At 41.5% G+C, this 25,223-nt stretch overlaps 1 protein-coding gene across 4 annotated transcripts in view; it reads right to left on the bottom strand.

The window, feature by feature from the left end:
- Positions 1 to 284: 284 nt before the first annotated feature.
- The window catches only part of SMPX (small muscle protein X-linked), a 42,305-nt gene continuing 17,366 nt past the window's right edge, over positions 285 to 25,223 (bottom strand). For 3 of the 4 annotated variants that reach the window (XM_026791851.2, XM_074534617.1, XM_026791852.2), the window contains exon 5: positions 285 to 1,363. The gene's annotated coding sequence lies outside the window, so the exon portion shown is untranslated. Of the gene's footprint in view, positions 1,364 to 20,695; positions 21,549 to 25,223 lie in introns of those variants that run through there. The other variant, XM_074534616.1, reaches the window with a different exon arrangement.

Below are 25,223 nucleotides of genomic sequence, written 5' to 3'. Positions count from 1 at the left end.
TTCAGGGATGCTCACCTCCAAGAAATGCATTAAAGGAAATCAGAGCATATAAGGATGAAACAGGACAGTAAGCAATGTTGATATTGCATATTCAAAGCAAAAAGTACAATAATGTCATTTTAATTGAGCTGCAGAGAGTACAGCTCCTTTCTAATTTCCTGTACAAAGTAATGCAAATATATGGAAACTTAAAATTCAAAAATAATTTCAGTTAGCTCTGGTATTATCTGATAGAGCAAACAAGAATTAGATGGATGTCATTGTAAGTAATATTCAACTTGAAATCTGTTTTCTAACCAGAATAATTATCTTTATTTTATTTGAATAAACAAGAGCCAGGCAGAGAGTTTCAGAGTATGTAGAATAGTTTCAATCAACATTAGAAGAATATTATTAAAAACAGCTCCTCATATCCCTTTACAGCAAGTAACATAAAAGAGACCATGGAGACACAGTGTATTAAATTTCTCTTACAATAAGATCTCATTTCCAAAAATGGAATATGCATCAGTGTTCTTTTATGTACAGTCCATGTACTGCAAGCATCAAGGATTAATCACTCTGTGTAAGAGGTGCTGTGATCACACTTTACTTTAGCCCAGCATCCATGTTCCAGTGTCCCCTTTTGATTTGAGTTTTGAAGATAATGATCCTTCAAGCTGTATTCATGAACATGTTCCATCAAGGCTGGATGACTCTTTATTTGAATAAAGGTTGCAGGTTTTCTGTCAGCTACCTCACATCTTGTATATTCATTGTATAAAGGCAATGCATAAGTATCAGAACAGCAGTGCATTTTAGATTCCAGAGGAAAAGAAATAATTTGTCTCTACAACAAAGGAAGAATTTAGCTCAACTCACCAGAAAGACCATTGCTTTTAATATTTTCATTTCCTTTATTACACATGATACATGATTCCTCTTCTATAACTAGGAGCTCACAGCAGAACATAAGATGTTATATCACTCACTTATTCTTTGTGAATTAATTTAAAAACTCTTTTGTACACATTGACATTTTTCAAAAAGAAAGAAACCAAATTAATAGAAAATAATGATGTAATTATTTTAAGTTTTTTCTATTTTTGCTCAAACTTCAAATTACACTACTCCCCATTCTCAGGTCAAAATCATTCCTGTACATACACATATTCATTGCTAGTTGCTTTGATCTGTTTTATTTCAGCACTACTTTCCTATGTTAAACAAAATGGACAAGGAGAAAACATTGATATAAATGTACAAAGAAGATGCTTCTTATGGGGTATTGAAGAGTTGGGAAGTTCGTAGTCTTCATACAAATATATAAAATATTTGAAATTTTCTCCATTCATTGGAATCCATTCTGTTTCACTTGTCAGACCTGTGCAACAAATACAAGACCAGAAATTAATCATTATCAGTGCACTCACAGGTATTTTCAGATCATGCAGAAAAAGCTGTGAGGGGGACGACACACACCTGCAATTTTTCTTTCTCTGACAGCACTGGTTTACAGCCAGGCTTAGGAAATACAAATCTTTGTGATCCAGTAGCTTTTCCCACCTGCTCTCCAGATCTCTGTCTGATGAAACTTCATGATTCTGTCAAGACTTGAGGCCTCTAAAGCTTTGAGTTCTGCCCTTGGTACAGGGTGCTGGGGCTCTGCCCTATCCCATCCCATCCCACCCCATCCCATCCAGCAGAGCCTGGGGCAGGCAGGTCCAGCCCTGCACAGACCCTGAGTGGGGCTCAGCCCCAGGAAAGCTCTGCCACTGCTCCAGCAGGCACAGGAGGCAAATCCTGCCCTGTGGCTCAGCAGTGTGGCTTTGCTGCAGGGAGCAGGGATGCATCAATTCATAAAAATCAAAATGGTATTTAATTTTACCATTAAATACTACTTAATGATATAGACATATATATGTCTGTGCATTTTTAATTTTTTATTGCTTTGGTTATCCTCTTCTCTTGCCTTTTCTGTTCTACCCATTAGAGTCTTTATTGGTGAGATTCCATCCAAACTGAATGGTCCTTGGGAATTTTCAGCCCTCTTCTTTTGGTAGTGTTTATCTTTCTGTAACTACTTTTGTCACAGCTCCACTTCTCCCTATTTCTGCTTTAATTCTCATGACTGACCAGCACTAAGGACAGTATTCTAGAAATAGTAGCAAAGTATCCTTTGTGTTCTTTTCCCATTTATTTCTTTATTTATTTAAAGCAAGGTTGAGGGGGTACTTAGCTTCTGTCTGGGGAGTGATGAGCAATTTCCTTTAACCCATCTACAGACTTTTTTCTGCACAGTCACAGCTAATTTGAAGCCCAGCATAGGGCCAATTTCTGCTCTCTTTGAAGTTAAGAAATACCATGGTTGCTGTTGATATCAGTGGTTCTAGACAGCTCAATATTGAAAACCTGAAAACAGGTTTTTCAATTAACTCTCAAAAGGTCAAGACACTAACTTTCTCAGCAACCATGTTTAATCAGCTAAGATATAAGTATTTGAAGTGGAGGAATATGTCTACCTTTGGTAAATTTTGTTGAACTCATGAACCTTCAATAAACGCTTAGAATACAGAGAAAAAGTCACAGGACAGAATAAAAAATGACAAACTTCTATATTCACAATATGTTACATGAAGGGAGTTTTTGCTCTGCTCCTGAACACATGCAGGCTGTGCACATTTGAGCAAACAGTGGAGGGATATTCAAAAGGCTGGGATGGCTTTGCTTTCAATAGAAACTCTTCCCTGGAGAAGAGAGGTGCTGTTAAGAGAAACCCTGCACAGCTTACACTGACTGCTTGAAAGTGATGGTAACCTTTAAATAAAGAAATCAAATGTTAATTAACTTGTCTAGAAAGAGAGTGAGGGGCAGTCATTGCCTCCATGAAGTGGCCGTAGCACCACAAGTAGTGCTACCAACACTCTGTGGCCATTAGCAATCAAACAACAGGGCCATCGCATAGCTGGGCTCAGTAAGGCAATGCACTGCTCTGTTTCAGCTGAAATTTCCTTCCAGTCAGGTAATTTAAGGTATTTCTCTTTCTGCTCTCAAAAACAAAACCCAACTTTAGGGCTGTATTTGATGGCTCCCTGGGATACACACGCACAAGTAATCCTGTCCTATATAATTACCTCCTGCCTACACACACTCTCCATGTGTTTCAGCATTCAGGATTATCCTCCTTTCTCTTTCAAACTCTTCTGTGCCTGTTCCTGAGTATCACAGGGTGGCTGTTTTCAAGTGGTATGTGAATAAAACATTTCTGGCTATGCCTGAACTCAAGGGCTCAAGCCCGGGATCAGGAGAAAGATTGTGCAGGGGCACAGCAGGCAAATCTGAGCACAGTGTGGTCCTCAGCATCACAAGCGCTTTCTGATCCTTCTGCTGAAAGAGGCCAGTGACAGGTTCTGCCTCCAAACACATCGTGGGTGGATTGTGGCATGATGGACAGCTGTAATTTAGCATTCTGGATTTCAGGATTGCATTATATTTTTTTGTATCCTTCTAGCAGATTCATCACTTTAGATTTAGGGCTGTGTTTTCTGCAGGTGTCACTCTGGAGGACGCATCTGCCTTGCATGGGAGCTACATGCTTATCTTCTTTAAATAGTTTTATCTGTCCTTACTTCCTGAGTTCCTCACAACAGCCACCCTGTGCTGGGCACATCAAGCACCCAGGGATCATGGTAATACAAAGAAGGTGTGTACAAAGCTTTTGGGTACAAAAGGATGGAGACAGACTTTCCCCACTGTGCTGAGGGACAGGAAAGGAGACAAAAGGCACAAATTGAAATAAAGGGAATTTCATCTAGATAGGAAATAAAACTTTTACCATCAGGGTGGTCAAACACTAGTCCAGGTTGCCCAGGAAGGTTGTGGAATCTCCATTCTTGGAGATACTCAAACCCTGACTGGACACGGCCCTGAGCAATGACCTGAGCAGGACATTGGAGTGTTTTCCTGAGGTGGTTTTGGGGGTCAGGCAGTCTGTAAGTGTGGCAGAGGCTTTGCTTGTCCCAGGGGAAGCTGTTCTCCACTCATGAGGGCCAAGGTGGATTCATGGGCCATGTGCAAGGGCCCTCTTGCCCTTGCCTGGCCATGGAGCCATCAGTGAGTTTACAAACTAAAACAGCAAGGTGCTATAAATTGTATAACTGTGTTGCTAATAAGAAAAGTACTCTGGTTGATGGGATTACTTTTGGTCACATGCTCCATTTTTTTAATACTTTTTTGTCCTTTCTTTGTTTCCTCATAGTTCCCACACCTTTGACCTTCAGCTCCCATTGAAATCAAAATCCCTTAACACCTTCATGATCTGAGGACTGAAAGGTCCAAAGTGGCACTGCGTCCCATCCAGCCAGGCAAGCACCTCTCTGTTCCCCTTCTTCCATGACTCAGGTCTCTCACTAGGCAATGGACCACCAAAAGACCTGCTGTGTCCAGTTCTTCCAGTCCCAACTGGGACACAGCAGCTCCAACCAAAGGAAACCCAACCTTCTAGGAGACCATGTGCCTACAGGAGTAGCTAGTTAGCAGGAGGAGCAAAAAACCCCACAAACTAGAGTTCCCAAGAATGATGCCACTTGCCATCCAAAATAAACAAAAACCAAATGGCCATGATAAATATTTCCATGGGGTTCAGGTGCTGAGGAAGATCAAGCCCACTTTTCTAAAATCTTGTCTAAAGCATGCTGCTTGCAAGTGGTGCTATTTTAACACCTGGTAACATTATCATCTTTCTCTCAGGTATACTCTCTGCTCTCTGGTTGCTTATAATTACTACCTGAGCTCCCTTTGCAGTCAGTGGACTCTCTATTATCTCCCTGTGATGCTCTAATCCACTCAGACCTCCCACTGGCCAGCTGCAATTCTCCCTGTCCCAGCTCCCAAAGGCACGTTATTTTTAGAGCACAAACTCCTCCAGAGAGCCATGGGAGCCTGTAAACTCAAAAATAGGTTGCTTATGGTACATTAGCAATGCTCACAGTTATGTTCTCTGGTGATTCTTTCAGCTGCTGCAGGTTATCACCAGACTCCCTCACTGCTCCAATCAACCTCGCCCCAAACAACCCTCAGGCATTTAAAAACAGAATATACTTGAGAACAAATGCTTAAATGTTGTCCTGATTAAGGGTGGACATAAGTACATGCTCAGGAACACTTTGAATCATGGAATTAGAGGAGTTTTCAGCCCTTAAGACCTTCTCCATTCCCTGAGTGAGAATGTGCAAGGCTGTGATTGCAGTCGGTTGGATGCCAGTGTTGTTTTCTGGAATAAAAAAGACTGGATCCCTGAGGTTTCTGACCACAGAAAAAAGCAGTAGCTATTTTTGTACAAGAAATTATTTAATGTATGTGCTGTTCAACACAGATGCAGCTTCAAAAATAAATGCAAATAAAGAAATGAATTGCAAAAATCTCACTTTTTTTTCCTTTTTCAAAATTACAGTTTTTAATGCTGCATTTCCCTTTTATTCTCTGAACACACCCAACTAGTTAACAGCAAGAACACAAAATATTTATTCTTAAAAAAACACTAGTAGTTCCAGTTGTCAGTGTTTTCTGTTCTTAGAGAGCATGCTAGCTGAAAGAACAAGAAATATGAAATCCCTCCAGATTTTGGCTGTATCTCCATATATGCAATAAAATGACCACATTTGGTGCTAATATTATATAATTAAAGAATATGCATAAATCACTTGAGCACTGAATAATTTTTTTGTTTATTTCAGTAGTTCCCAGCCCTATATATTTAACCCCAAAATTCTGTTAAGGCATCCTATTTTATAAGAAGTAGCTTTACACAGGATGAAAGAGACATTAGCACTTCGAAGAAGATCAGTGATTACAGCAAGTGCACCAAGGTTCAGTAAATGCCTCCCACTCAACAAGCTTCCAAAGTGAACGACCACATGATGTTTACTCCTCACCAGAACCCATTTATAGATCTCTTACTCACCACTACCTCAGCCATAAATGCAACCCTCAAAAAGAGGCAGCAAGGAGAGCTCTATTTGGGAGCAGACAGGGAGTCCACAGTTGGTGAACTGGCCCTTGTCTTCACAATACTGTTAAGCCAGGCTGTGGATCATGATTTAAGTCATCCACACTCTAAAGATCCCAAACTACTTGAAAGTGTTTATTACATACCAGGTGGATTGCACACAGAACAACAGGTATGGCTGCTTGGGGAAAATTCTACACCATTTGGAAAAATTGATAAAAAGGGCCCCTCCAAAAGTGCAAGTGGGAAATGCAGGTAATGACTTCTTATGGAATTAGGAGTCCTAGGAAAGAGTTTTGTTCCCATTATGTCATTTAAAAGACATCTGGCCATTCCCAGCAGATAGCACACTGGGAATGAAAAGGGTATCAGTTACAGTAAGGTAAGAAGGGGACAGAGGTCGTGAACGTCTGTGAGTCTGAAGCAGAATTAGCCTAGAATTACAAACACACTGCTCTACAGAAGGAAAAACCTGGGCAAAAGGTAAACCCAGGGACATGTCTCTTTTCATTGCTCTAGTGAATTGTCAAGGTGAAATAAAGCCAGACTATCTCCTTAGACTCTCTAATTCTCCTGCACATCTGGTAAAAGCCTTGACCTTTTGGAGACAGTAACCTGGAGTGCCAGGGGATCTGCTTTAATTCCTCTCCCCTCACTTCCCTTTGATGGGCAGCCCTTGCTGCAGTCAGCTTCTCCCATGCAACTCCTTTAATATTTATGTCATATCAAGATCAATGTCCACACAGATGCCAGAGGAAGCAGTAGGAAGTCAAATGTGCTCCAGGTTAACATATTAATACTGTGATGGGATGCCAGAGAGATGTTTTAAGTTGCAGAGGGGAGGGAGTTCATCCCTTTACTCCTTTCCAACAATATCTGGTTGACTAAATGAAAGATCCTACTTTAAATTCAACTATTATAATTTCCTGCGTGGTTTTTTTACAAATTATTTCAACACATTTGTTATATTTCTGTCAGGATAATGAGAGCAGCTCTCATATACCTGAGCATATATCATATGTCTTTTAAAATATGTTTTCTCTCATTATATTTTCTGAGCATTGTCCCTGTGAAATATAAAAATTCCCTGGAAAGATAAAAATTTATGCCTTTTTAAAAAATTATTTTTAACTCCTTTGGGTTTTTTTGCCCTTTACCTACAGTCAATAAAAATATGTAAGAAAGCAACTGAAAACTGAAATGTAGGTTGCACATACACATACATGCAGGGTTTCAAACCAAAAAGAGAAAGGTCAGAATTTTTATCCTTCCAATTTGTCGGACAAAGAACACTAGGCAAAAAATATTTTCTACCAAAACACAAAAATAGTCTTTTAAATAACAAACATTGCTATCTTCACTATGAAGAAATAATTGAAAGTCATCTGCTCCTTTTGGCATGCATATGTTCTTTCTCTAATTTAATCTCGGTTCAGACAGAGTGACCTGGGGAGTGAAGGACGGTTTTGACCCTTTCTCTGTTTGCAGCTCGGTAGTGCACACACAAAGGAGCTGCAGCCAAGTGCTGTGTAACAGCAGGTCTAGCCAGACACAATAGACCCTTTTATTAACACAGGAAAAGTCAGGTGGAAACATTCCTTGTGTTATACTGTTATCAAAATTTCTTGTTACCTGCACTGACACAAAGATTTGGCACCAAAGGAACTTGGAAATGACACAATTTCACTCAGTGGTTCTGAAATGACAGCTGTCAAATAGTCTTTCAGGTCAACTTGAATTCTAAATATGTGTTCTCCAAAAGACCTAATGTCCATAAAGACAAGATACCTGTCATTTATTATGTTGCCTTTTTTTTGTAAGTGGAACCCCGATGCCAATGATCCACAGGTATGTGGCCCAAGATCTTGCAATAAGTAGTAGTTCCAAAAGTGAAAAAAAAAAAAACCAAACCCCTCAGATAGCAGCATTTCCAGTGAAAAACAAACAAATATCTCTATCTCTTGACTAGTACTAATTCAGAAGTTTTGGGATTTGTAGTGGGCTGCAAACACTACAGCCTCTCGAGCATGGAAATGTGTTCTGAACTTCCACATCTCTTTAGCCTTACCACTTATAATTTTACTTTTGTTTGGGCATTTCTTAGCTGAGATCAGAAAGCTGCCTAAAACATTATGCTGGGCTGCCAGTTCTCATTTACATGAAATAGAACCTTAATGAGCATGGGGGTTTTTTAGCTAATGGATTCACTACAAATGCTGATACAAATACATTGTCTAGAAAGATAAAAAATCAACAGTTTCATAAAGCTGGTAAAACGTATTTTGAAGTTTATCATATCTGAGTAATTAAAAAAGAGACTGAATTTTAAAGGACTGATTATGCAGAGCACTTTAAAATGCTATTACAAAGGAAACCCTATATAAATTCTAGTATACTTTCTGTTATTTGTATTATTACTACTTCTGCAATGACTTTTTCTAGAGCTATTCTTTACATTTTCTCTCTATCCTGTACAGGTTTAAAGCACAGTGGCTGTAACAAATGCTTACCTCACACTAAATTCAAGTTTTAATTCAATTTTCTGCTTTTCATTAACATTTTTACTACAAATTCTCACAGCTTAAAGTGTCCCCCCTATAAAAAGATTCTGCAGAACCATCTTCAGTTGCTTTGGGACTGTATGAGGCAATTTGTAATTCATAATGGCCAGCAAAGATTAAGCAGCATATAGCATATGCTGTGATTAAAGTTGTTGATAAGGAGCTTCAGTGGCTTTTTTTACCTCTGTTAATTAGAACTATGCTGCAGCACTTTCTACCTTTTAAATTAGTGTCTTCTGAAGGAAAAAAATAAAAACCTTTTTCCTTTCTAGCTCTTCAGTAAGCTCTGCCAAGTCCATGCAGGTGTGTGCCTATAATTATTACCCTTTGCAATTATTTGTCAATATAGGGAAAATTGTTCTCTGAGTTTATATTAAGTGCTTCTCATTCACCTATATAATCTTTGCATTAAAAAGCATTTGATTTCCAGTGTAGGCATCACTCAACAGCTTGGTCACGGTTGTCAGTGTCATCCTGACCACATTAGCAAGTATACCCAAGTTGTCTGTTAATGAAGCCAAATGACTTAAACAGCTTAAGTAGCAAAAAGTTTATGTCAGTGAGATTAGAGAGGGATTTCTTGGACAGTTTAATTGTATTTCATTTTCATTCCCCATAACAGCAGACAGTGAAACTTCAGTAATCATCATTGTGGCAAATTCATCAGTAAGGAAGCCAAAGCCTAATGGCTGATCCTGCAAAGTGTTTATTGCCTCCTTTGAGGTGCAACAAATCCCATTGATTTCTCCAATAATAACCATAACTACCCAGCTGCTTGCAGGCACAGAGTGGAAAATAGCCAGTAGCAATGCACCTGGGTGGTGGAGTAGGATCAAAAAGAAAAGAGGTTGCTAGGAGCCATTATGGAGTGGTAATTTTGATGTCTATAAGGCAAAGATCTGTACAGAAGGGACCAGATGAAGTGTTAATACAAATAAAATAATGATTGGTAAAATATTCGGTACAGAAAAGCAATTAAACAAACAAAAAACCCCAAAATAAACAATAAAAATATTAAAGAGGAAGTAAAAGAAAGCTGTGACATTTAAAACAATGGGACATCTTTCTTGTACTGAGAGCAGTGATGCAATATGAAATCCACTCCCTGAGAGTTAATTGTCTGACTGGGGTTTTCCAGCCAGGGAATATCTCTGAAAATAAGTTTCCAGCTAGGAGAAAAATGTGCGTGGTGCTGAGGGCTCTTGCTGCAGAGGCTCCCTGCAGCCAGCACCTGGCAACCCAGCCCAGAGATGATGTGGGGAAACACCTCAGAGGTGTCTGCAGCCGGAGTAAGGGCAGGAACACATTATTGGTGCTGTACCCTGAAACCAGATCGAACGCGGTCAGATTGTTACACAGCCACACCACGGGATTCCTGCTGTGAGAGATGAGTAATGTCATGATTGACACTCACAATTTACAGACAAATATAATGTATATAGGTTAAGAAAAGTTTTATAGATTTATAGTTATGTTTTACCTTGTTGCATTGTTATCAAGGAACAGCCAGGGTTGGGATATTTGGGAGGGTTGGCTTGTCACTGTGGTGACATCTGACCTCCAGTCAGGATCTGAGGAAGAGATCTCCACCACTGGACAGAGAAGAAGGGGTCTATGGACAGAACTGGATGGGTTAAAAGGCAAAACCTCCATTGTGTGGGAGGGAGAGCGCATGGTGGGGAAAACCCTTTGCTCCCTGCCCTGTAACATTTTCTCTATTCAGTCTTCTGCTGTATTTTTGATAAGGTTTAATAAACCTTTCTAAAATTGTGAAAAGCAAGTAGCTATTTCTCACACTGCATTGCTTCAGAAGTGCCTTGAGAGTGTGGGGCCACAGCCTTCAGGCTGGATGGTGAGGGAGCCCACCAGAAGCACTACAGTTCCAAAAAGCCAACTCCTCTCACATCCCACCTAGGACAGCACAATCAGGGGACCAAAGGCATTTTGCAGCTCCCAAGCCCTGGTCCAAAGCCATTGTTATAGATGGATAATGAGATGATTGGCTCTCGCAATTAAAAGATAACTGTTGTATGAATATTAAGAAAAGCTTAAGTGATGTGTAGTTATGTTGTTGTAGTTTAGATGTCCTCTGTTCTCCCCCTAGTCCCCTTTCCCCCCTGTATTGTTGCCATCAGACAGCCTGGGCTGTCCAGGACAGGTACAAAGAAGCTGCACACGTGTCCCTTGCATGGGGCAGGTGGGAATGGAAAAGCTTGGTGATTAGGGGGTGAGGCATGGCAACACCTGACCTCCAATCCAGTGACAAGAAAGCAGTCTCCACTGGTAAATGGCAAAGAAGAGCTGACTGACAGACTTTGGGAGGAGCCAGGGCTGGCTGATGCAACCCCCAGGGGTATAAAAGACTGAGCGTCCGTCTTGAAGATGAACCAACCACATGGTATCCAGCACTGTGAATTTTTCCTTATACAATACTTTCGTTGTATTTTTGTCATTAAACCTCTTGAAATTTTCAAAGTGAGCAGTTGTTTGTCACACCTCTCACATCCCACTTAGAACAGCACAATCGGGGGACCAGGGCCATTTTGCAGCTCCCCAACCCTGCCAGAGCCCTTTTGCAGCTCCCCAGCCCTCTCCCAGAGCCCTTTTGCAGCTCCCCAACCCTGCCAGAGCCCTTTTGCAGCTCCCCGGCCCTGGCTGCCCCTCTCGTGGCAGCCCCTCTCACCCAGTGCTGCGGGATCCTGGCCCAGCAGAGCCCAGGCCTGGCTCAGCTCAGACTCAGCAGCCCCAGCCGTGCCTGGCACACATGGGCATGCTTGGGCAGGAACCTCCCAGCCTTGCAAACCTTCCAGCAGCCTGGAACGGAAAACTTCATCATGATCTTAATGCTTGTGTCTGCACCAGACCCCCAGCATCAAGCACTTGAGCTGCTGAACGCGGCAAGCTGTGGCAAGCTTTTAGAAATGTTGTTTGGGGTGGACAGAGAGCTGTAAATCAAACAAATCAAAGCCTCTTGACAAAAGGGCCTGATAGGTTAAAAATTTGGATTCATTCTCAGGAAATGGAAAATCCCCAGATGTGGAGGGATAGAATGTAAGAAAATAAAGATAGTGCAGAAGGTAGTCTCATACCTGAGGAGTTGCAGCTGTACTAATAACCAAAGATTAGGAACAGGCCTGCCCTTAATAGGCCACAGCTGTGTCCAATAAGAAGACAAGTGCTATAAAAGAGGGGGTTAATGTGGTGAGGAGAGAGTTAGAGTCTGTTGGTTGTGCTATGAAGAGGGCTGAGGTTTGTTTGTACTGAGATGAAGAAGGAGTCAGTGCTGTGAGGAGGTGACCATGAGAAATCACCGAGAAGGTAAGGGAGACTTTTGCAATAAGATGGCAACACCTAGATATTTTGTGCTTTTGTTGGAAAATTCAGGCCACCTGGTTTTGTTTTGCTAGAAAAATACTTGATTTGGGGAGGCTGAAATTTGGAGAAAGATGATGTTATTTTTACTGACATTTTTATAGTAGGGGAAAGACTCTTCCATGTGAATCCTTTTGGCAGTCCTGTTGTAGGCCCTCAAAGAGTGTAATAAAAGTCACTCTAGGGGTGGGCTGTCACCCTCAAGATTGTTCTGCCTCATGCCGTGTGAAGTCTAAAAGGCACAGCTGTATTACATAATTAAATTATGAGCAATTATTTTCAAGCTGTTTTGCACTAAAGAGATTCTGGAGGAGGCACTGGCCTTGAGCTTCTTTTACACTGGCACTTCATTTGTGCTGGCTCTCCAATCAAATATTAAAGCTTTACCTGAAATTATGTATGAAACATTCTCACAAATCCAAATGCAACCTATCACACAGCAAAATGCTGCTGCTGGGAAGGTTCTATGATTTCACACCTGAATGCTCATGTCTTTTGCTATTGTCATGCTGGCTGCCACTTCAAACTCCGGATAAGCTGGCATTTCCTCCAGAGACACATGCCCAGTGCTAAGCAGCACTGCTTTGTGTCTGGATGGTTTTCATATACAGAGAAGGGTTCAAATATTGTTTGCATTTTTTAAATTAGGAAATGGTAAGCAAAAGGTTAAGGATTTTTTTATTTTTTTATTTTTTTTGCCGGAGATGGTAGAGCTGCAGGGACAAAGACTGTGGAAAGTGAAGTATTTGGCATGCTGCTGATTCCTATGGAGTCCCTCACTAATGGCATTTCTAAGGTGCTGTTGGTTCTTTGTTGACAGCTGACATTTGTGGCTTTCTCGTATTCATAAGAAATTGAGGAACTTAATGACAAAAAGCACATATTAAAATAACATTGAGTTGATAAATGACTCACATAAGCATCAGTTAATCAGTCAAGCCTGAACATGAAGCCTAATAGTGATTATTAATATACAAATATTAAGAGATCAATACCAAGTTTTTTTCCTCTATACTTAAAGTGAGGTAGGCTACTTCAGAGGCTTACTGGTATGTAAAAAGGATGATTCAGCATTGCTGTCCTTGTTTTGCAACCACACATAATTTTGTAGCTATGAGATGGTATGAGGAAAATTGTTATGAATCATAAAATTCAGGCAACACACTATAAGGCAGACTGTACAGTATGTTAATTCAAATGCAATGACAAAGACATAAACATGTCATAAACATGCCCTTAGCTTCCATACTGCCTGATTTTTCACTTCCTATCAGACTTTAATACTGTCCAAAGATTTTTATTTCGTTATCCATAGGAATTCACATATTGTCCAGGATCCTAGCTCTGCCACTCATTTTTTTATTGCAAATGCTTTCCATTTTCATACAATTTTAATGGTTGAGAAGAAAGGTCTAAGCACTGGGTGTTGACTGGTTAGACTTTCAAAAGCCATGTACTCAAACTTTGGCAAGGCAGACTGTTATGTGTGTGCCTGAAAAATAGGCGTATTTTATGTTGATTTTAGAAACGACTATGTTAAAAAAAGTTTTATAAAACAAAGTCTAATCATGTGTATCCTGTAGGTAATTGATTTTGGGGTTATTAGTGTATGCTTACTTTGGGATTAAAATTATATATATATTTAGATCATGACTTTTTATGAATTTCAAGTTGCAGGGAAATGGAAATAGAAGCAAACAGCATCTTGGTGTGCTGCAAACACACCCTTTCTTCCTTCAGTGAAGCAAAAGGGTGAAATGACAAGAGAATTATCAGGTTGGATAATTACTGGAGAAAAAGCCGAGTTTGCTTGATTTGTTGCTTGAGAGTTGGCATGGGCTGAGGCTGCTGAAATTTATTTAAAATGCAAGGAGTTTTTGTACCTTAGAGTATGCCAAGAGTCAAAATGGTCCAACGTTTTTCTGATGGAACATTTCTCCACTGGGAAAGTTTTGTGATTTGAAAATATAACTTTTTATGGAAAGATTTTTCTTTCAGCAGTTCTCCTGATGCAACATGGAACACTGAGCATAACTGATCTGGCCAGGTTTTTATCCCAGCAGCTGCCCAGGAGGCTGGTGCTGCTCTTTGGCTTTGGGGGCTTCCAAGGGTCAGCAATTTCAGGTCTGACAGACTCAAAAACCCTAATCCCTGCTCAACAGTCCTAACATTTAGAAGCTGCTGGACATAGCTTCCCATATCAGAGGTGAAATATCCAATTTTTAAAACTGTAAATAGTATGGTTTAACTCCAGCTATTCCTGCTCCCTTGTGGTTCAGCTGAGAGCAGGGGCTAAATCTGCAGAATAACATAAACTTGGCATTCCCAAACTGGTTCCCCAGCCTCTGCCTCATCTCAGTCTCCTGCTGCATTGATCTGCACCTTCATTCAGGTGTGTGATGCCAAACACTTTAATGCTGCCCTTCAAGATCCCTTTTGACAGCTACAAGCTCTAAAAATGAACTGTATACCCAGTTTCCCCCAGACACAAAGACTGACCCACAGGAAATGAAAAATTTTTATGAATGGGTCAGAAGCCAAGCCCCATGTAGATGCTAAGCAATACTCACACATACAACAATAAAGATAATAATAATTATAATAAGCCCCTATTTGGCCCACAGTGATTTCTAGTCAATAAGACACAATTCATGGCACAAAAATTTGAGACAAATGGAGGGATAGGCAAAAGACAGCTCAGTTATATTGGGTATAATAATCAGCAGACTTACAATAGGAGCTGCTTGACTGCTGACACACAGCAATGACTATTATTTTTATGCAGCAGGCTTCCTGAGCCCTCCCAGGGCAGTATTTTGAAAGCATTTAGCTGATTAAACATGCCAGCCCCAAGGAGTGAGGCACTTAGCGTTTCTTTGGGAAGCTGAGGAGATACCTAATTGCAGGTTTACAGAGCTCTAAGTACTTTAGAAGTTTGCCCTCTAGTTTCCCTGAAGAGTTACTGCCATGATGCAGTATTTACCGATATGTTTTGACTGGAATTTATCTCACTGTAACAGTTATTTCCCCTGGTTTTTTCTCCACCAAAAAAGAATTCCCAAACCACATCCTACCAACAATCAACAGTGTAAATTAACTAGATTCACCATTAACCCTTTGGGCAGTGTTCTGTACTAAATCATTATATCAGTAAAGCTGACAAAACCACAATTCATTTGAAAATTAGTGCTTGGGAGAAAAAACCAATCTTTATTAATGGCAAACTCAGAAGCATAAGAAGACAAAAGACTGTCAGAAAAGAGTCTTTTGCATTCTTAGCACTTCAGATCGCTGAAGGACGCACTGTTCCTTTACTTTATTACTAGTGAGAAGAGGCTGGGGAAAGTAAAACAACCACATTTCTGTGGTAGCCAGGGAAACACAGCAGAGCAGCAGCACAACCTACCTGCTTCTGCTATTGCAGTTAAAGGGGAAAAATGCAGCAGTGTAACCTGTACAGACCCTTTTTGAACAAAGGGCTGCTGCCCCTTGACCTGCCACCCTGGGAGGAGGGATCATCCTGCAGATGCTCTCCTGCTGCCTGATGTGCTCCCCACTTTAAAACTAAACTGCAATTAAAGTTACACAGAGAATAAACTAAACTGCAATTAAAGTTACTTCAGAAGCTTCCTAGAGGTGAACACGTAAGGGCTTTGCCCAGATCTGTGTTTGTTTGGAAGCCTCAGGAAAGGAACACAGCTCTGCTGTAATTTCAGCTCTTTCAGGACTTTGCAGGAATCTTGTGGGCACTTGGACAGGCTGAAGCTCTGTGAGAGTAACACCCCGTGTTGTGTGCTGCTCTGCTACTGAAGGAGATGTGCCCAGAGATCCCAGTCAGGTGAAGTGACATTTAGTGGTCCCTGCTGGCCTCTGAAGGCAGGGGAAGTTCCTTCTTCTCGAGTGCGAGGCTGGTGTGGAGCCAGGTGGCTCCTCAGGACAGCTGCACTGCAGGAACAGGGATGGGCAGTGTGGGGCTGGAACAGCCAAATGCTGCCAAACTGTGAAGCAATCCCCATCCCTAAGCTCTCTGTCTGATTTCTTTGCTTTCAGTGCATTAGCAGCAAACTTTGTGATCTTGAAGTCACTGAGAAGATGCTCCTCTCCAAGAAAGACAAAAGAAATCTCAGCTATCTCTATTTGAGCAGCAATACCCAATTTATTCACCGTGAGTTCTGCCTATTCTGCCACTTTACCCAGTCTGTACTGCAAATAACCCACATTTGACATTCTGTGCTAGTTACAGTTTCTAAAAATGCTACTTTCTCCTGGTCATATGGCTTCTTCTCACAGAATTCATAATGTGTGAGTGAGTGTTGTTCCATATAAATATAGTGTATGTCTGATATGCCTACAGATAATATCACAGCACGACTGAACTATGATTAATTCTGGTACTAATCATCCCCCTGTTTTCTTTCAACATAACTCTGGCACGTGCAGTAAAAAGAGTGGGCCTGAGACAATGGTCACATCCCTGCAAATATACACAGAGATGAGACAGAAGTTGGCTCTGGTTTTATTTTCAATACATTTAAATTGAGACTTAGTGGTCTCTGGGCACTTTGCAAATACTTTTCCTGAAATTTTTATCACGTTGTATGAAGCAAAATATATTGAAAAACACAGCAAATGGGAGGAAAAAGGAAAGGGCAGTAAGAAAATGATTGCCAACTCAAAACCCAACATAGTTTTTACATAACCCACATCCTCTGCAGCCTCTTCTGCATATCTAAGTCTCATTCTAGGTTTTATGGTTCCTTTGCCATGGAAAAGTGAGAGTTCTTAATCAGCTTGGGAAATTTGACAGCAGTCTTGCACCTAACCCAGAGGATCTCCTCAGAGATGGAAAAGCATAAAGCCAAGACATCATATACAGGCTGTTAATTTAACTTGACATGTTACTGACTGCATCAGAAAACTGTGCATTCTGACATCTCGTCTGTACAGGATATGCTCAATTCCTCACATTATCTCACTTCTTCAAAGCTACTGCAGTTAGTGGGGCAGTTTTAATACATAAATCTACAGCACACATGTTTTCATATCAATAACCAGTATATATATATAACCAGTATATATATATATATATGTTGTGTTTATAGAATTTTGTCATTTATTAGGATTTCAAAGGTAAGCCCATCTTTTTCCAAGGAATAGACAGGTTTCTTCAAAACATAAATGAAAGTGTTACAACATGTTGCCTGTCATGTTAATACTTGATTTGCAATCTGTGACAAGTGAGCATTTAGAAATGAGTTATTAGGATTGACTGGAAGACATATGGGAGAACTAAACTTTTTCACAGCACTGTTTCAAAATAGAAAATTGTTTTTTGACTATACAAATTGAAAAGAAAAAGAATATGTTTCCACAGAGAAATAGAAGGAAAAGCTGTGAGGAATCACCTGCTGTTAAAACACAGGCACCAGAGACCAATTATATTTTGGTTTTGAATTTGCATGGCCATGATGTACAGTTTCTGTGGAAAACATTTCTTTAGCTCAGCTTGGCAGAAAGGCTCCTCTCAGAGGTGAGCAGCAGCTCCTGCTGGAGCACTCACACAGCTGTACCAGCACAGCTGCTGGCTCTGGCTGCAGAGGCACAGAGACCCACTCACTCCCAGCAGTGAGCAATATGCAATTGGAAGATTCAAATTTAGAGTGTGATTTTTGACGTGCACTTAAGTGATTTATGAGCACAGTTCCCACTGAGTGACCTTGGGGTTGAGCTCCTTACCACTAAAAGGACGGCCCCAACAATCTGGAGGCCTCAGGTGCAAATGGGATGCAGGTACTTAAATCCAAAATTGTGGTCCTCAAAACCATGAACCAGCTACACCGTAATCTCAAACTGTGCTCATTCCCATCTAAAATGACCTGGGTTTAAATAACCCTGCTCATCTGAGTGCCAGGGAAATGTGTAAACCTGAGCAGCACTCAGAAGCTTGGTGGCTTTCCACAGAGACTGTCCTCCTCAGCACATATTTGATTGCATCAGACTGTACAAGAACACAGCAGCAGCCATCCTGGTTTCTTTCAAATCATAGCTTGAGGAGACTGGTGATACACAAATTATCCTTTAGACATGGTACACAGCAATCCACAGGCTAAGGTACATGGAAGCAAGTTTCCTCAGTGCCAGTTGAGCTCCACATTGCTAAGCTGCCATCAGGCTGACTTATCTAGAGATTAATTCATTTCTGCACAGAAGGTGAGCTTTAGCTAGAAGTCTAGAAAGGCCCCCCCTGCCAAGCTAGCCTGCAGTCTCCAGGGAAGGAAGAACTGTGGGTTTTAATCCTTTTGAGGCAAAGAAAGACCTGACCTGGTTTATTCATGCTTCCTGGCTGTGTATGTGTGATAACCACTGAGCCAAGGCAGAAGGGAGGGGCCACCAATTCATCCCTTCTCTTGCATGTTTGCAAATTTTTCTACTTGCTTTTTTTTAAATTTGAAGCATATCTGGAGGAGACAGTTCACACTTTATTCAGGGTGATGGGAAATGTCTCCTGGCTTTACTGAGAACATTGCTGAAGCTCCAGGGGAAAAAAATCTGATTGTTTTCAATTTTTTTCTGTTAGCTATGTCTAAACAGCTTTCCACACAAGCTTCACCATGCTGCTTGCAGAAATGTTTGAAGGGTTCATAACAGCACATCCAAAATCATCTTCTCAAGATGGCAGAAGTGTGGGTTTCTGCAGGGCAGAAAGTTTCTCAAGGGATGTATGTGATTAGAGGCACTGAGGACTATGGGTGAGACAGGACTCTCTGCCTCCATTTTCCTCTCTCTGTAACCTTGTACATCTCTTTACAATCTGTTGGGAGGAGCCAGGACTTATCCCTGAGCAATGCTAGAGCACCCTGGCAGGGGAAGACAATTCTGGCCTTCATCCATCCCTTGGGATGCTGCAACTGAGGCAGAAGGCAATGCCATAACGTGGGCCAGCTGCTCTCCACTCCTGCCTGCCTGCTTTCAGGGTTTGAGTCACTCAGCTCCCCTCTTTAGTGAGGCAGCAGGTGTTTACAGAAGCTGCAGTTCAGGCAGCTGTTCCTCCTGGTAGATCCTGCACAGGATCACCTCCCTGGCCAAGAGAGCACTGGGGGACACAGATGAAGTGTGTCCCTGAGGCAGGTCAGAACAGCAGCGCAAGGTGTGTTCTGCCATCCTGGGTGGCCATCTGGAGCTGCCTGCATCATTCTGGCCAACGTGGATCTGGTCCCTCTGCTGCTCATAAAGTTCCAGACATTGCTGAGGGATGTGAACTAAGGCTCCATTGGCTCAAGGTATTCCTCTGCCATTGCATATGGTTTTTGTACCATGGGTTTGCCTTGATGGAAATGGTTAAGATGCCAAAAATCTCACTGGAGATGGAGCCCCAAGGACTTGACTTTGCTGAAGGATGGTTGATCTTTAGTTCAAAAATGAGGCTTTTAGCTGCAGGTCAGCACACACTTCTCTGAGAGCCAGCCTCTACTCATCTCTATGGTGTCTATTAAAGCAAGGCATTGAAGCTGACATCCTACTTGTCATCCTGCCTTAGGTGTTCTTAATTTCAACCCAACTGCAGATAACTTCACACCTGGACATGGCCCATGACTGCTTGTCAAGTGAGCTGTGGTGTTCTGTGGCCAGGATTACCACAGGTTTGGCCAGGTTCTTGTTCTCCACACATGTAAGGCAAAACACAAACGTTGTTTGTGACAGACTTTGAAGCATTCACAAGCTCAGCTGTGGCTCAGGTGTTGTCTGCTAATGTGTTAAACTGTAGTAACTGGAGACAGACAACACTTAGCTGCAGAATTAATTTGCCCCAGAGTAATTACTCACATATATAGCATATTGATTCTATTCCAGAATAAAAAATTTAGAAGCATATAAAAAGCAGAAAGAGATGCACTACTACGCTATTCGTTACTGGTTTAATTAAGGGCTTAAACTGAAAAAAGGGTACATGTGTGATAGACCCATCTGGACTCACTTTACTTTCAGCAAAATGGACTGAAAAACTGAAAGTATGCCTTGTCTTGACACAGAGACCTCTTCTTTTCTTGAGAACTAAAAAAGAGAAATATTACATATTTTTCAAAAATAAATGCTTCTATTCAAAGCCTGAAGAGACAGATCAATTTAAGTGTTTTCAGACAAAACCACAAAACCAAGGAAATTGAAAAATTCAAAATTAAAAGGTTTGGGATCCTTCATTAGGTATTTAATGGAGGTCTGAGATCCTTCATTAATTTTAGCAGAGGACATACTGTATCCCATCTTTAACAATCTTTGGGAAGGATACTGCACTCAAGAGCAGTGTGAGTTGTAAATACAGAAAAACTGAAGGTATTATTTTCCCTGGATTCTGCCTATTTTAGCTCAAATATTTGTTTTCAAGTCTTTGCATATGCATTTTCTTCCATTTCAGTACATCCTTAATGTTGGTTTCATTTTCTGTAAAAAAGGCAGCAGGTTTCAAAGCTTTGAAACAGCAATAACCAGTTACTGTCATCATCCTTCCCTCAGAACAGAAGCAGTTTGGCTTTGGGGGAAGCTTTTTGTTCTTTGATGTTTCCTCAGTAAAAGCCATTGCTGTCCCTTTGTCCCAGCCCCGTTCCTGCATCGCTGCGAGCGGGGCGATCCCGGCCAGCGCCTCCCTCCCCGAGCGCATCCCTGCCCTCTGCCATCACTGCTCCAACATCGCTCTGCTCTGCCCTCAAAGGCTCTGCAAATTCACGTAGGAGGAACAGCAATTTCAAGACAAGGTGTGCTCCAAGGCAATAAATGAGAACAAAGACCCAGGAGAGCTGAAAGCTGAAGGACTCGATTTATTTCTTTTATCCATTGAATAGCTGAATTATTAAATTAAAAGCAATGCTACATCGGCTTTACCAAGGTGGGGGAGTGAGTTCTGAAGAGCAAGACTGAGGGTTTTATTCTGCTTTTATGGAACCCATGTCTGTACATGAAGCTCAGTCAGCTGCAGTCAGAAGAAAATACAGCCCTACTGTTACAACCAGTAAATGGCAGGAGAGAAAACCAGGCATTACACTTGTTCCCAATTTGAAGTAAAGGTTAGTTCAGCTGAGTCTCCCTTCAGCTAGCTAAAACCCATAGCAAATCAAATTTGAAAAATAACTTATGACCAACAGTGAGAGTAAAACTTATACATACTTCTGCAGGGAAACGCTCATTTATGCTGTGTCCTTTGTTCACATGGAAATACAGTGTATTTGAGACTCCTTTGGCAAATCAAAGGGAAATTAGGAGATTAAACCAGCAGCAGATAGGGTCAGCAAAACCCAGCTACATTGGAAGCTTAGCATTTCCTCTGCAGTATTGACAAGGGGCAATGGATCTTGGGATCAGTGTCATGGTGAGTTCCACCTACATAGGATGTTCTACCCTACACACAGGGAGCTCAAACACTACAAAATGTTATTCTCTGAAGAAATTTGCAAACAAGTGTGAAACAGAGGTAACCTTGGCACTAAAAGAGCTACATGTTTTTAAAAGAAGGCACACCAGGAACAATTTGGTGGCTGAAGCAGGTGTAATCCTGAGTACAAATCAGGGCTTGGGATACTTGTAGATGGCCTGCTCCTGGACAAGGGTGACAAAGCTCATGCCACATCAAGCCAGTTCTGCAAAAGATGAGAAAGTACAGTAATGCAGTAATTTATGTGGTTTTTAAGCACAAGGCTGTGAGAACATAATTAGGTAGTCTTCTATCAAATGAAATGAATAAAATCTATAAAACAAAATGATGAGGCACTAAATTTAGAAGAAAATTCGTTTGATTATCACATCAGAGCTGAGATATTTCAGATCATACTGTCAACTTAATTGGCTACAATTTATGTAGATTTGATAAAACTATCTGAGCTGTTACTAATGTGGGAAGTCACACTTCATGTGTTCCAAAGCAGTTAGCCTTTTCACTCTGATGTAGTGCTTGAAAACCTTGTGCTGAACACATTTTGAACTGTATAAGGTAGGAATGACTGGAATTGCTTATTATTTTGTGTTTCAGATGATTTCTGTCATTGCAGTGTCTGATTGCTCCAGGCATACCTAACACTGGTAGGACAGCTCTCAGGAAGAGACAAACAGCATTGCTCTCATCTCGCTCATACCCATCTAGCAGTGATCAGTAGGATCTTGTTCCTGCTCTCCAGCTTCTCATGTCCACAGTTCCCTGGTCACAGCTAGTTTTGCATGGATTTATATGCATATGACTTGGGAAAGGTGCCTTTCAAGTCACAGGATGTTGCGGTGTGTTTTAAACTTCCGGGTCCCTTACCCAGGTGTGCCAAAACCCTCCCTTCCCCCCTCACCCCCTTGCTGAGTGAGTCCTGTCAATCAGGCTTAACATTCCAGCAAAGGCGTCGTGTGGTTGGTCAAATTCAAAGGATGCCCCTCAGGCCCAGAGGTCGTTGGCCTGTCTAGGTGTCCCTCGTCCCTTGAGACCCCACCCCTCCCACCTGGTTGGTGGCTCACCTGTCCCCTCCCCTCCCCCTGAGCTTAAAAGGTGAAGCACGCCATGCGGTCGGCATTCTGTTGGAGCTCTTCCGAAGATTCAGACCTTTGTCACCATGGAATAAACCTCTGGATATTAAACCCTCCAGCAGAATCCTCTCCTTTTTTCTCCTCACCTTCGCCTGAAGTCTTCTTCCTGAGGTAAATGGAGTTCCTAACAAGCCTGGACTTGTTTAGAGCCTGGCTGCAACCACCAGCAAGCTAAAGGTGTCTCTGGGGTGATACACCACAGATGCCGCCTTCGGCCTAGCAGCGAGGGTCAGACTGGCCCAGGCACAATCTAACTGGTAATATTGGGATTATTATTCCAATAACAGGATGTTCATCTAAATACTTGGATCTGTTCACACAGCAAATGAGTGAAGTTTAGGGATTCCTGATATCCTGTTCTGAGATTTCCAAGAGGAGCACATTCCAGTAGTACCTGTTGTTAGATGCTGTAGTTCAAGGGCTAAGTCTTAACACATCTAGCAGAGATAAGACAAAAAAAAGACTGTTGACTGTATTCCCTCTTCACATTTCACTGATCCCTCAACATCTAATATCTCATGAGACCTCCTGCCTTTCTGAGCTTCCTCTGAGAGATGTCATCCCACAAATTGCATCTCACTCAGGCAACTGAGTATAAAGTTTATTTTTTATGAGAATCTTTCATGAACAGCACCAATGGAAAGAGAGGGGTTATTTTATAAAAGAGTTCAGGACTTAGTAATCAACAGAATGACTACAGGGAAGCAGTGAGCTATGAAATAGCAGTGAGCTATGACAATTTTCAGCTTTCAAACAAAACTCTTCCAGAAATGGTTCTCACTTGAGAACAGAGCAAAGATTTGTGGGTCCACATTGCTAGCATTGGAAGTATTTTGTTACTTTAAGTGCACTAATGTTTCAAAGGAGAGGCTCAATGAAGACATTTCTCCTGTCCCTGTGTAGAGGCCTGTTCATCTCCACATGTCTGCAAACTCTCCTGTGTATGGTGTGGATAGAGCAGTAAACAACATGCTCATCTTCCAAAAATTAGGAAAGACTTTTTCAAGTTATTACTTTATGCTTGTCTCCTCCAGTAATAATAATTTTAAAAGCTCTGTTTGAATATACAGTTTGGAAATAAAATACTATTTTTTTCATATTTTTGTTTTGAAAAAAATACAAGCATCTATTCTTGTAGTTTGCTTTGAAGCAAAATGTTTTCTGATTCTTCAGTGTTTGTTTTGAAGTTATTAGTCAGTTTCCAAAACCACAAAGCAAAATCTTCTCCTAACTAGTTTATGTAGAAGCATTTGTGGTTTATAAGAATATGCCCTGCTCTTTACTTGGCAAAATTAACCTCCTAACACACACCTTCAAGCTTTCTTAGGCCTCCAGAAAGCAGACTCTCTCCAGTCTGTTTTCCCCCTCCTCTTCCACAATTCAGCTAGAGAATGAGAAGGAAATTTCTCCTTGACTTGCAAAGGACTGATGTGTGCTGGGCTAGAGACTCAATCCAGGACAGACAGCTGCAAACCACATTACAGGAAATTGGGCTGGTTTGGATGGGGTGGAGTTAATTCTCTTCACAGTGGCTGCTATGGGGCTAAATTTTGGATTTATGCTGAACACAGGACTGATAAAACAGAGATGTTTTTGTTATTGCTGAGCAGGGCTTACGCAGAGCCAAGGCCTTTTCTGCTTTTCCTACATCCATGCTGGTGGGAAGCTGGGAGGAGACACAGCTGGGACAGGTGATTCCAGTTGTCCAAAGGGATATTCCAGACCCTATGGCATCATGATCAGTATATAGTGGGGGAAAAAAGGAGGAAGAGGAGATGGAGTGCTGGTGTTTGTCTTCCCAAGTCACTGATGTGTGCAATGGGGCCCTGCTCTCCAGGAGATGGCTGAGTTCCTGCCAGCCCTTGGGAAGCTGTCAATGAATTCCTTGTTTTTCTTTGCTTGCTTGCACGACACTTGCTTTACCTATTAATCTGTTTTTATCTCAACCCACAAGTTTTCTCACTTTTACCCTTCCACTTCTCTTTCCCCCAATACTGGTGGGGGAGTGAGTGAGCTCCTGTATGGTACCTGGTGGCTGACTGGGGTTAAACCATGACAACCAAATTTTTTCTTCTGTTCACAGAAAATCTGGGAAACAACAACTTTTTTTTTTCTCTCAAGGAGGTAACAGGATTGCAAAGGTTACTCTGATACTAAATCATGTCCTGGACATTCCATTTTTCTCTTTGAAAAGAAATTCCTAGCTCTTCCATTTTAAAGTCTGAAAGCACATCTTAAGTGCACTCAAAAAAACTGGAAGGCAAACCAAAAGAACTTTAAATATGCTATTAAAAAATCCTACAAGCCTTCAGCTACCTAGTTTCTTAGGACAGTTTTACAAGAAGAAGGGACCTGACAAAGTTGATGGCTGGCCATGAAACTCTTGAGTGCCACTGGTCTGGGAGTTCTGAATCAAAAACAGCACAATGCTGGGAAACCATAGATAGAGGAAGACAAGAAGACTTTGAAATTAACACAGGCCACACAGCGAGTATGTTGGGGGATGCCCAGTCACTGCATCACCAAGAGCCTGGCTCTGTCCTCTTTGCACCCTGCCTTCAGGCACTCATGCACAACGAGGAGACCTCCCCATGACCCCTCTCACTTTGGCAGGAGGGTCCTGCAGAAATTCTTGATGCACATCTTCCCTCTTCATCCCATAGTTCCCACTCCAGGAGATTTTATCTCCTGACCTACCCTGGCATCCTCTGGATGCAAGATTCCCTTCTCTCACAGAAGCTTTGGCTGCT

Source organism: Zonotrichia albicollis, chromosome 2, assembly GCF_047830755.1.
Source record: "Zonotrichia albicollis isolate bZonAlb1 chromosome 2, bZonAlb1.hap1, whole genome shotgun sequence".
In the NCBI taxonomy this organism is placed as follows: domain Eukaryota; kingdom Metazoa; phylum Chordata; class Aves; order Passeriformes; family Passerellidae; genus Zonotrichia; species Zonotrichia albicollis.
The sequence above is the reverse complement of the archived record's forward strand: the minus strand, read 5'-3'. Positions and strand labels throughout refer to the sequence as shown.